The sequence below is a fragment of the Buteo buteo genome, unplaced genomic scaffold, assembly GCF_964188355.1.
Source record: "Buteo buteo unplaced genomic scaffold, bButBut1.hap1.1 HAP1_SCAFFOLD_131, whole genome shotgun sequence".
In the NCBI taxonomy this organism is placed as follows: Eukaryota; Metazoa; Chordata; class Aves; order Accipitriformes; family Accipitridae; genus Buteo; species Buteo buteo.
Genome location: NW_027439295.1, coordinates 150,088 through 158,750, shown reverse-complemented (window position 1 = coordinate 158,750; position 8,663 = coordinate 150,088). Strand labels below are relative to the sequence as shown.

Genomic DNA, 8,663 nt, shown 5'->3' with positions numbered 1-8,663 from the left:
TGCCCAGCAACCGGAGCGCGTTACGGCAGCTCGGCAACCGCGCATGCGCGGTGCGCCTTTTACGGCGCTCGCCGCTGTTGCCTGGCAACCAGAGCGCGACACGACGCCTCGGCCACCGCGCATGCGCGGCTGCGCGGTTTACGGCGCTCCTGCCGTTGCCCAGCAACCGGAGCGCGTTACGGCAGCTCGGCAACCGCGCATGCGCGGTGCGCCTTTTACGGCGCTCGCCGCTGTTGCCTGGCAACCAGAGCGCGACATGACGCCTCGGCCACCGCGCATGCGCGGCTGCGCGGTTTACGGCGCTCCTGCCGTTGCCTAGCAGCCGGAGCGCGTTACCGCAGCTCGGCAACGCGCATGCGCGGTGCGCCTTTTACGGCGCTCGCCGCTGTTGCCTGGCAACCAGAGCGCGACACGACGCCTCGGCCACTGCGCATGCGCGGCTGCGCGGTTTACGGCGCTCCTGCTGTTGCCTGGCAACCAAAACGCGGCCCTGGCGGTCGGGAGCCGCGCATGCGCGGTGGCCGCTCTTGCTGCCCTCCTGCTGTTGCCTGGCAACCAAAACGCGGTACAGCAGCTCGGGAGCCGCGCATGCGCGGTAGCGGCGCGTTTCTCCTGCGCTCTCTTCCGCCACCTATTGAACAGAGTTCGGTACTGCGGCTGGGGTGCCGCGCATGCGCGCTGGCGCGTTGCGCCAAGCGCTCGCCGCTGCCACCCCGCGACCAATGTTCGGTACTGCAGCTCGGAGGCTGCGAGTGCGCGGGGCTGCCCCGGTCCTGCACGTGCCGTCCGACGGTAACGGCAATGCGGCACCGGCGGGAGGTGCCGCCGCGCTCGTTGCTTCCTCCCGGTAAGGAAACGCCGCCGGCAAGGAAAGCTGGCACGGGCTGTCGCTCCCCGGCCTCCCTCTCCTCGCGGCGCGGGAGCACGAAGGGACAGGCGGGGCGCTTACCGGCTGCGGGCAGGAGCTGCTGCGGCTGAAGCTGGAGAGGCCACAGAAAGGTAGAGAAGAAGAAATGGAAGGCCGGCCGGCCGGCAGCTGCCTCCCGCTGCAGGCAAGAGAGAGCCTGCCTCTCCGCGTGTGGAAGGATCCCTCTTTGTAGTCCGCAGGGTCCGTATGCAGCACCGACGGTGCGGTACGGCCACGTAGCGTGCGAGCGAGCGAGGCTCCGTGCCTAGGAAGCCTCGTCTTGCAAGACCTATGAGACGCGTGTTCTCCTAGGGGGAGGACGGCCGTGCCGCCGGAGTTACAGAAGAGGAGGGGAGCGGGAGAGGAGCAGAAAGAAGCGCCTGAACTGGCAAATTCTCCTGGCAGCGCCAAGAACAAGAGATGTGGTGAGCCCCGGGCCCTCGGGGCCCTGACTCCCCTCTTCTGCGTTCTGGTCCCTCCCTGCCCCTCCCCTGGTCCCCTCTCTTTCCCACACCGCTGCCTGGTTTTTTTCTTTTTTCTTTTTTTTTTTCTTTTTCTTTTTCTTTCCTCCCTTGTACCTCTGATACTGAAAAGCCGGTCGAAGAAACTCCCTAAGACTCGTTTTGAAGTTTTAGAAAGCAGGCATTCTTCATTGCAGCGCTGGATGCACGGGGGATAGTTCCACCTAGCGTGCATGCCACAGCTTTAGCACAAACAGGTTATATAGAATAAGTAATTGCATGTTAATCAGATTAGAATACATATACGTAAAAACGATGGCAACCGATTATCATAGTACTGCCTACATCCGATCATGCGCAATGAAGGATCCGTTTGAGTCGAAGGGCCGCTTTTGCGACCACCGACCCATTTGAAGTTCTTGCTGGCTGTCCTTGAAGTCTTTATTCTTGTCCTTGTTCTTTGATCTTGAAGCTTAACGCAGTTTCAATCACGTGTGGTCGGTTTCAGCATTGTTCTCATCTAGCGTACAAGAACATCTAGTCATAAGAGCAAAGAACTGCAAAACTTAGGAGTACCTACCTCTGCTAGTCGATTGCTTGGCTATACTTTTGTCTGTTGTTTCAATGGTAGTGTTAGTATAAGATTTCCAATAATTATTTACCAAATCTCACTTTTGCAGTCACCTAGCAGCAAACCAGTTTCCACAGCTGGTACAAAATATTAAAACCATCCCAATATTTAGACGGGCCATACAGAATGTATGGAAATATGCTATCAGAGGTGTCTGAGGGGCAGGGGGAGCGCCGGGGGGCCGCCCCGAGCCCCGGAGCAGACTCGCTGGCGGGACTCGATAGGCACGCGACCGACTGAATAAACGCTGGCCGTCCGTCCTCTTTGCCCTCCGGGCTGCGTTTGCGCTCCCTTTGCACGGGGCGAGGGGCCGTGAGGGAGCCCAGGGGAGGAGGAGGAGGTGAGGCGCTGGGGGGGTCGGGCCGTGCCCCCCCTGTTCCTGCTGGGCTCCAGCTGTTGCAAATATTCTGGTAAAGAAATCAAAATTTAATCACATAGAAGAGTTAGCTTTGATTAAGAAGTAAAATTGTGAAGCATAACGTATAGGATTGTTAAGTTTGAAACGTAGCCATAGAAACTTTAGGAGCTGTGTTACGCGTGACTCTAGGAACCTTAATATTGTTAAAGTTTGAAAGAGCTAACCCTAGAAACCTCACCAGGAAGTTACTGGCTTTTCTACGTTCTGTTTCAGGAAACTAAGGAAACTGTCGTGGACACCAGTTTGCTGCTTGGAAACCCCCTTACCCTTCCCATCTCGATTTGAGCATCGAAGATGCCAGTCAGCAGAGCTAAGTGTAACTGACCAATGATTGTTTTTAAATAAGGCTATTGATAAGGTTATATAATCAAAGGACCGATCGTTATAAAGGTTAAATTTAAGAACGAGCATAGTATGCATTTTTACAGAAGGAGCTTAGGTAACAATGACCCGACAGAAAAAGTCTGTGAAAACTGATGGATTTTGATACTAAGTGGGGCACGCCTTTGGAGGAGCGATCCCCCGTGTCCCCAGCGCTGCGATAAACAAAGTGCCTGCTTCTTAACTTCACGTTGGTGTTAAGGAGTTTTATTCTGGATTTTGGTAACGGTTTTGGCGACCCAGATGAGACCTTGCGAGTGAGACTGGACGAGATTGAGTGTCGATCGAACTCCGGCCGGCACCGAGGTATTCTCGGGGAGAACCGTCACCCTCGACTCGCAAAGCTCCTCGCAGCGTTCCCTGGAAAAAAGGTGAGGCGCTGCTGCTTTGGAATTTGTTTGGAAAGCCTGCCCGTGAGGCGTGGCGAAAGCTTTGCAGGGTTGGGGCTTGGAGGGTACCCGTCTGCAGTGGAAGCCTAGGCGTCTGCCCGTAAGTCATAAGCGAAACCTATTGCTGGGTTGGACTTTGTGTATTATTTGGGACAATTGTCATTTGCATTTGTTTGGTATTTGGTATTTGAATGTATAGAAGTATAATGGCAGTAGCAAAATTGTTTAAGAATAAGAGTGCAGGAAATGGAACTGCTGATGAAAAGATACCAAAAACATCAGCGTCGGGATGTTTATTGGCACGTTGGGGTGAGTCGCAGGAAAAATGGTAAACAAACAGAGCTTACAGTTACAATACTATATTGCAATTACTGTCGTTTTGTAGGAGAGAGAGTAACTGGAATAAAGTGCCATAGGTAGATTTGTTCTTTTTAAGTGAACGTATCTGACGGGGACCGGAAGGGAGTCTCCCAGCAGAACCTCTGGTTACAGCTAAACTGGGAGAACAGAAAATTGAATTTGCATTGACACTAGAGTCACCTTTTCAGTTTTAAATACCTTAGAGGGAGAGTTAAGTTTTGAAGAAATTGGTGGTGTCGGTGCAACAGGTGAACGAGAAACTAGACCCTTCTTTAAGTCTTTCACAATGAAATTAGGAAAGCAACGGGTCACTCAGCAGTTTTTGTATGTGCCAGATTCTCCTAAACTCCTGTTAAGGAGAGATCTATTTGAGAACTTAGAGGCAGAAATTAAATTTAAAAATGGAGAGATTAAAATTTTAATTCCAGAAACTAAACGTATCGAAGCAGTGGCTTTGTTGTTAACAGGATGGTTACCGACAGCAGAAGATTATACCAGTCAAAGTCTAATGCTGTAATTCCAATCGTCTGGACTGGGAAGTTCCTGGTAAATCCGAAAAGCAGAACCTCTGAGAGTTGATTTAAAGCCAGGATGGAATCCGGTAAGAATGAAACAATACCCCCTAAAACCGGAAAGTCAGAAAGGGTTAGTAATGGTAATACAAACATTTTTAAGATACAAATTGTTAACAGAATGTGAATCCAGATATAACACCCCGATCTTGCCTGTTAAAAGGCTAATGAAAAAGATGATAGATTAGTTCAAGACCTCCTCAGAGCAATAAATCAAATAGTACAAGATATTCATCCGGTAGTAGCAAATCCTTATACTTTGTTAACAACCCTAACGGAGAAACAAGAATGGTTCACAGTGTTAGACCGAAAAGATGCCTTTTTCCGTATTCCCTTGGATCCCAATAGTCAAGAGGTTTTTGCTTTGGAATGGGAAAATCCTGAGACTGGGAGAAAAACACAATGTACGTGGACAGTCTTGCCTCAAGGCTTTAAGAATAGTCTTACCATTTTTGGAAATCAATTGGCACGAGAATTAGAGATTTGGAAGAAAGAAAATAATCAAGAAATCTTGTTGAAATATATGGATGATCTGTTAATTGTAGCCGAGACGGAAGAACAATGCACAAAGTTAACTATTAACTTTTTGAACTTTTGGGGAATCGGTGGATATCGAGCGTCAAAAGAAAAAAAAAAAAAAAAACCAGAAAGAAGAAACTTATGTAAATGAGTTTTAAAATCCTAAAAGGGCAGAGACAATTGGGAACTGAGAGAAAAGAGGCAATTTGTCGTCTCCCCGAACCTAAGACTAAAAAAATTAATGACGAGCGTTTCCGGGAATGCTTGAGTGGTGTCACCTGTAGATGATAAACTGTGGCTTGCTGGCCTGACCTTTATAGGAGAAGCTCAAAACCTCAAACAACGGATTGGACCGATGCCGAGAAAGCTACTTTCCAAGAATTGAAACAGGCTGTAATAGGGGTGCCAGCCCTAGGCCTGCCAGATCTCACAAAGACACTTGAACTTTTTGCTCGTGAAAGAAGAGGTACAGCTCTGGGTATCCTGGCCCAATATTTAGGGCCAAGTGGGCGAGCTGTGGCCTACTTCTCGAAGCGATCAGATAATGTGAGTCTGGGATGCTCCGGTCGTCCGAGAGCCGTCGCTGCAACTGTGCTACTGATCCAGGAAGCTCGTAAGTTTAACCTGAGGACAAAGGATTACTGTACGTTTCCCATATGATAACTGTTGTGCTAAAACAGAAAGGGGGGCATTGGGTATCCCCTAGCAGGATGCTGAAATGCCAAGTGGTGTTGCTGGAACAAGATGACGTTTACCTAAAAGCTACTACCACCGTTAACCCTGTCGCGTTTTCAACAACTGCTCAAGTTAAAGGAGAACTGGAACGTGACTGCTTGCAGACAATCGAAAGAGTTTACTCCAGCCGACTGGATCTCTGAGATGTGCCGCTAGAAGAAACGGATTGGGAACTATATGCCGACGGAAGCGGTTCCATCTGTGAAGGAAAACGTTTATCAAGATAGACGATAACTACTGAGGAGGTAATTGCGTTGCCAGCTTTGCCTTCGACGATATCTGCCCAAAAGGCTGAATTGATAGCTCTTATTCGAGCTCTGGAACTAAGTCAAGGAAAGCGAGTCAACACTTGGACAGACTCAAAGTATGCTTTTGGAGCAGTACGCGCACATGGAGCGATGCGGAGAGAAAGAGGACTGTTACCTGCACAAGGAACCACCATTCAGCACGCAGAACAAATACCGGAATTGTTAGAAACCATTCAAAAACCAACAGCAGTCACGATAATGCACTGTAAAGCACATCAGTTAGGTAAGACCGGTCCGAACGCAGGTAACCGACTGGCCGATAAAGCTGCTAAAGAGGCTGCAGAAAAAGGCATCCTAGCACTAGTTCCAGAGAAAAGTATAAAGTTGCCTAAAGAAGCTCCAAAGTATAATGAAAAAGATGAAGAAATAATTATTAGATTGCAGGCTAACAAAATGAAACAGGATAGGCTGTAACACCGACAGGTCAAATAATAGTCCCACCCACAATAATAAGAGAAGCTGCCCGAGCTGAACATCACAAAGTATACTGGGGAACAGAAAGTGAAATATGACAAAGATTGCTTAAACAATTATAAGCGGATGTGAAATTTATATATAAAATTATCCCCGAATCAGTAATAAGATCATCTTTGGGATTATTAAAGAAGGAAATTTTTTTAGGAGAATATTAGCAAATTGATTTTATAGAATTGCCTTGAAAAGAAGGATCTATCCTAGTTTTAGTTGATATCTTTACTGGGTGGCCCGAGGCTTTCCCTTGTCGCACCGAGAAAGCAAGGGAAGTAGTCAAAGTCTTGCTCAAAGAGATAATACCAAAATGTGGGGTGCCTGTAAGAATGTCATCTGACAATGGCCCTCATTTTATAGCAAAGATTAGGAGACAAGTTGAGCAAAGTATTATCTATAGATTGAGACTATCACACCCCACATAGACCACAAGCAAGTGGGGGGAAAAAAAAAAAAAAAAAAAAAAAGAGAGAGAGAGAATGAACTATACCCTTAAGCAACAGTCGAGTAAAATTTGTCAGGAAACCTCACTCCTCACATGGGTTAAAGCATTACCCATGGCTCTATTAAGAATCAGAGTATAGCCAGAAGAGAAAGAAAATTGAAGTCACTATGAAATATTGTACGAAAGACCATATCAAGAGTCCTATGTTCTGAGTATCTTGAGTGCCTTTGGAGATAGGTTTTTAAAAGGTGTTATGATTTCTTTACGTAATTCTTTTCAGGAACTTTGTCAGTATGTCTCCACAGCTGGACCCTTAGAATTGAACGTAGCAGCGCATCCCTTCCGACCGGGAGATTAGATTGAATATATATAAAATCACGGAGAAGTGGAAAGGACCGTATCGAGTCATTTTAACAACCCTTATAGCAGTAAAGGTCTGGGAGAAGAACCTTGGCTTCATTATTCAAGAATAAAGAAAGCACCAACAAGAAATTGGAAGTCTAAAGAAACTGGCCCTTTAAAACTGAAAATCTCTAAGTAAGTTTCACATTATCTATTTGGGAAAACAGTTGTGTAAAGTTTATACTATTGGGGTTGCTATTAGGAATATTGTCGAGGGCAGTAATCTTTTTGTGTGTTTTTAGGGTTTGTGTGGGTTTTTTTGAGGGGTTCTAAACATGAGATAAACAAAATGAAACAATTATTGTTTGAGCTATTAATCTTGATGTTAACCGTTTTTGTAATTTGGATTAAAAAAAATAAATCTAGTTTTGTAATTGATTCAAAGTTTGATAAAGACACAAAATTGAACCTCAGTAACAGCCTGCCTTCCGATTCCAAAGTCAGATGAAAATCTAGTTCCGTGGAGAATATTGACATTGAATTTAACCAAAACTTGAGAACAGATGCAGAACAATGAGAATCATTTTAGCAAATTAAATGGGATGGATTTAAAAGGCAATTATTTTTTTAACATTTGAAAGAAGGAGTTAGAGCGTTGTGAATTATAACATTACCAAACCATCCACCTCGTGGACAAAAGAATTAATTTAATCGCCCTTCGGGAGAAACTTGTGCAGGCACCCCTTGGGGCTGTCAGTTGCCAAAAACCGTAGAGACAAGTGCAAAAAGGAACTTGGCATCATATTTGAAATATAAAACGCTGTTTAGAATTTCCTGGAGTTCCAGGATCCTTGTTAGAGCCACCCAGAGTCAGGACCGTCTATGGAAATTTAGACTGCTTTAGACAACCAGAGAAAAATCACACATCCTAAACAGAGCTGTATGAAAGTTTATACTTGCAGCTCCTCTGACCCCAAACTCCAAAGACTTTCTCTAGTAGCTAAAGCTCTAAGATGGGGATGTATTTGTAGAAAGTATAATAATATTTTACATGATCTTTGGTCCCCTCTTAATGACGGAAAAAATTTAGCTTGGAGTTGACTGTATTAAAGGACAGGTGAAAAGTTCAGGGTTAACTGTTTGGGTGACTAGTGATGATATATGATCCACTCATCTTTTCATGAAGGAGAAAAGCAAATCGTGGACTTTAGACTTAATAACTCTATCCTCTCTCTGGAAGAAATCTCCCTTGTGGCCTCGCTGGTGGACCTGGGTCAATGGAAAAGATGATACCTGGCAATCGCCAAGTCTTAGAACTAAACTAAGATGGGTATTCAAATCTGTATTTTGACCCCGGTTAACACCTCTTCCAAATGAGATGACTCTTGACATCTTTCATTCCATCAAGGAAGTGCCTGCTGCTTAACTTCCCATGGGTGGTGAGGAGTTTTGTTCCGGATTTCGGTCCCCCAGCTGCGGGCCTGGGCTGGAGGAGCCGCAGGTGCGGGCAGTGAGGCTGATGGGGACGGCCCCTCCCTGGAAAGGGGGGGCTGCCGGGGGAGGGGCCGGGGCGGGGCCGGTGGGAGCCCAGGCAGGAGCGGAGCGGTGGCCGGGCTGCGGCTGCCCCTCGGGAGAAGGTGAGCGGGGCCGGGCGCCCCTCGGACCGCGAACGTCGGAGGCGGGGGTGGCCCGGGGGAGGTGGGGGCCGCCTGTGCCGAGGCCGGGGG

At 47.2% G+C, this 8,663-nt stretch overlaps 1 long non-coding RNA gene across 2 annotated transcripts; it reads left to right on the top strand.

Moving 5' to 3' along the window:
- The first annotated feature begins 580 nt into the window (after positions 1-580).
- On the top strand, positions 581-7,102 carry LOC142028061 (uncharacterized). 2 transcript variants are annotated; one of them, XR_012649375.1, is made up of 3 exons: positions 581-1,332; positions 2,631-3,169; positions 6,875-7,102. It is a non-coding gene; the product is annotated as an uncharacterized LOC142028061 (long non-coding RNA). The 2 variants fall into 2 exon arrangements; XR_012649376.1 differs by lacking the exon at positions 6,875-7,102 and having other exon boundaries at positions 2,631-2,733; positions 3,042-3,925.
- The last annotated feature ends 1,561 nt before the right edge of the window (positions 7,103-8,663 follow it).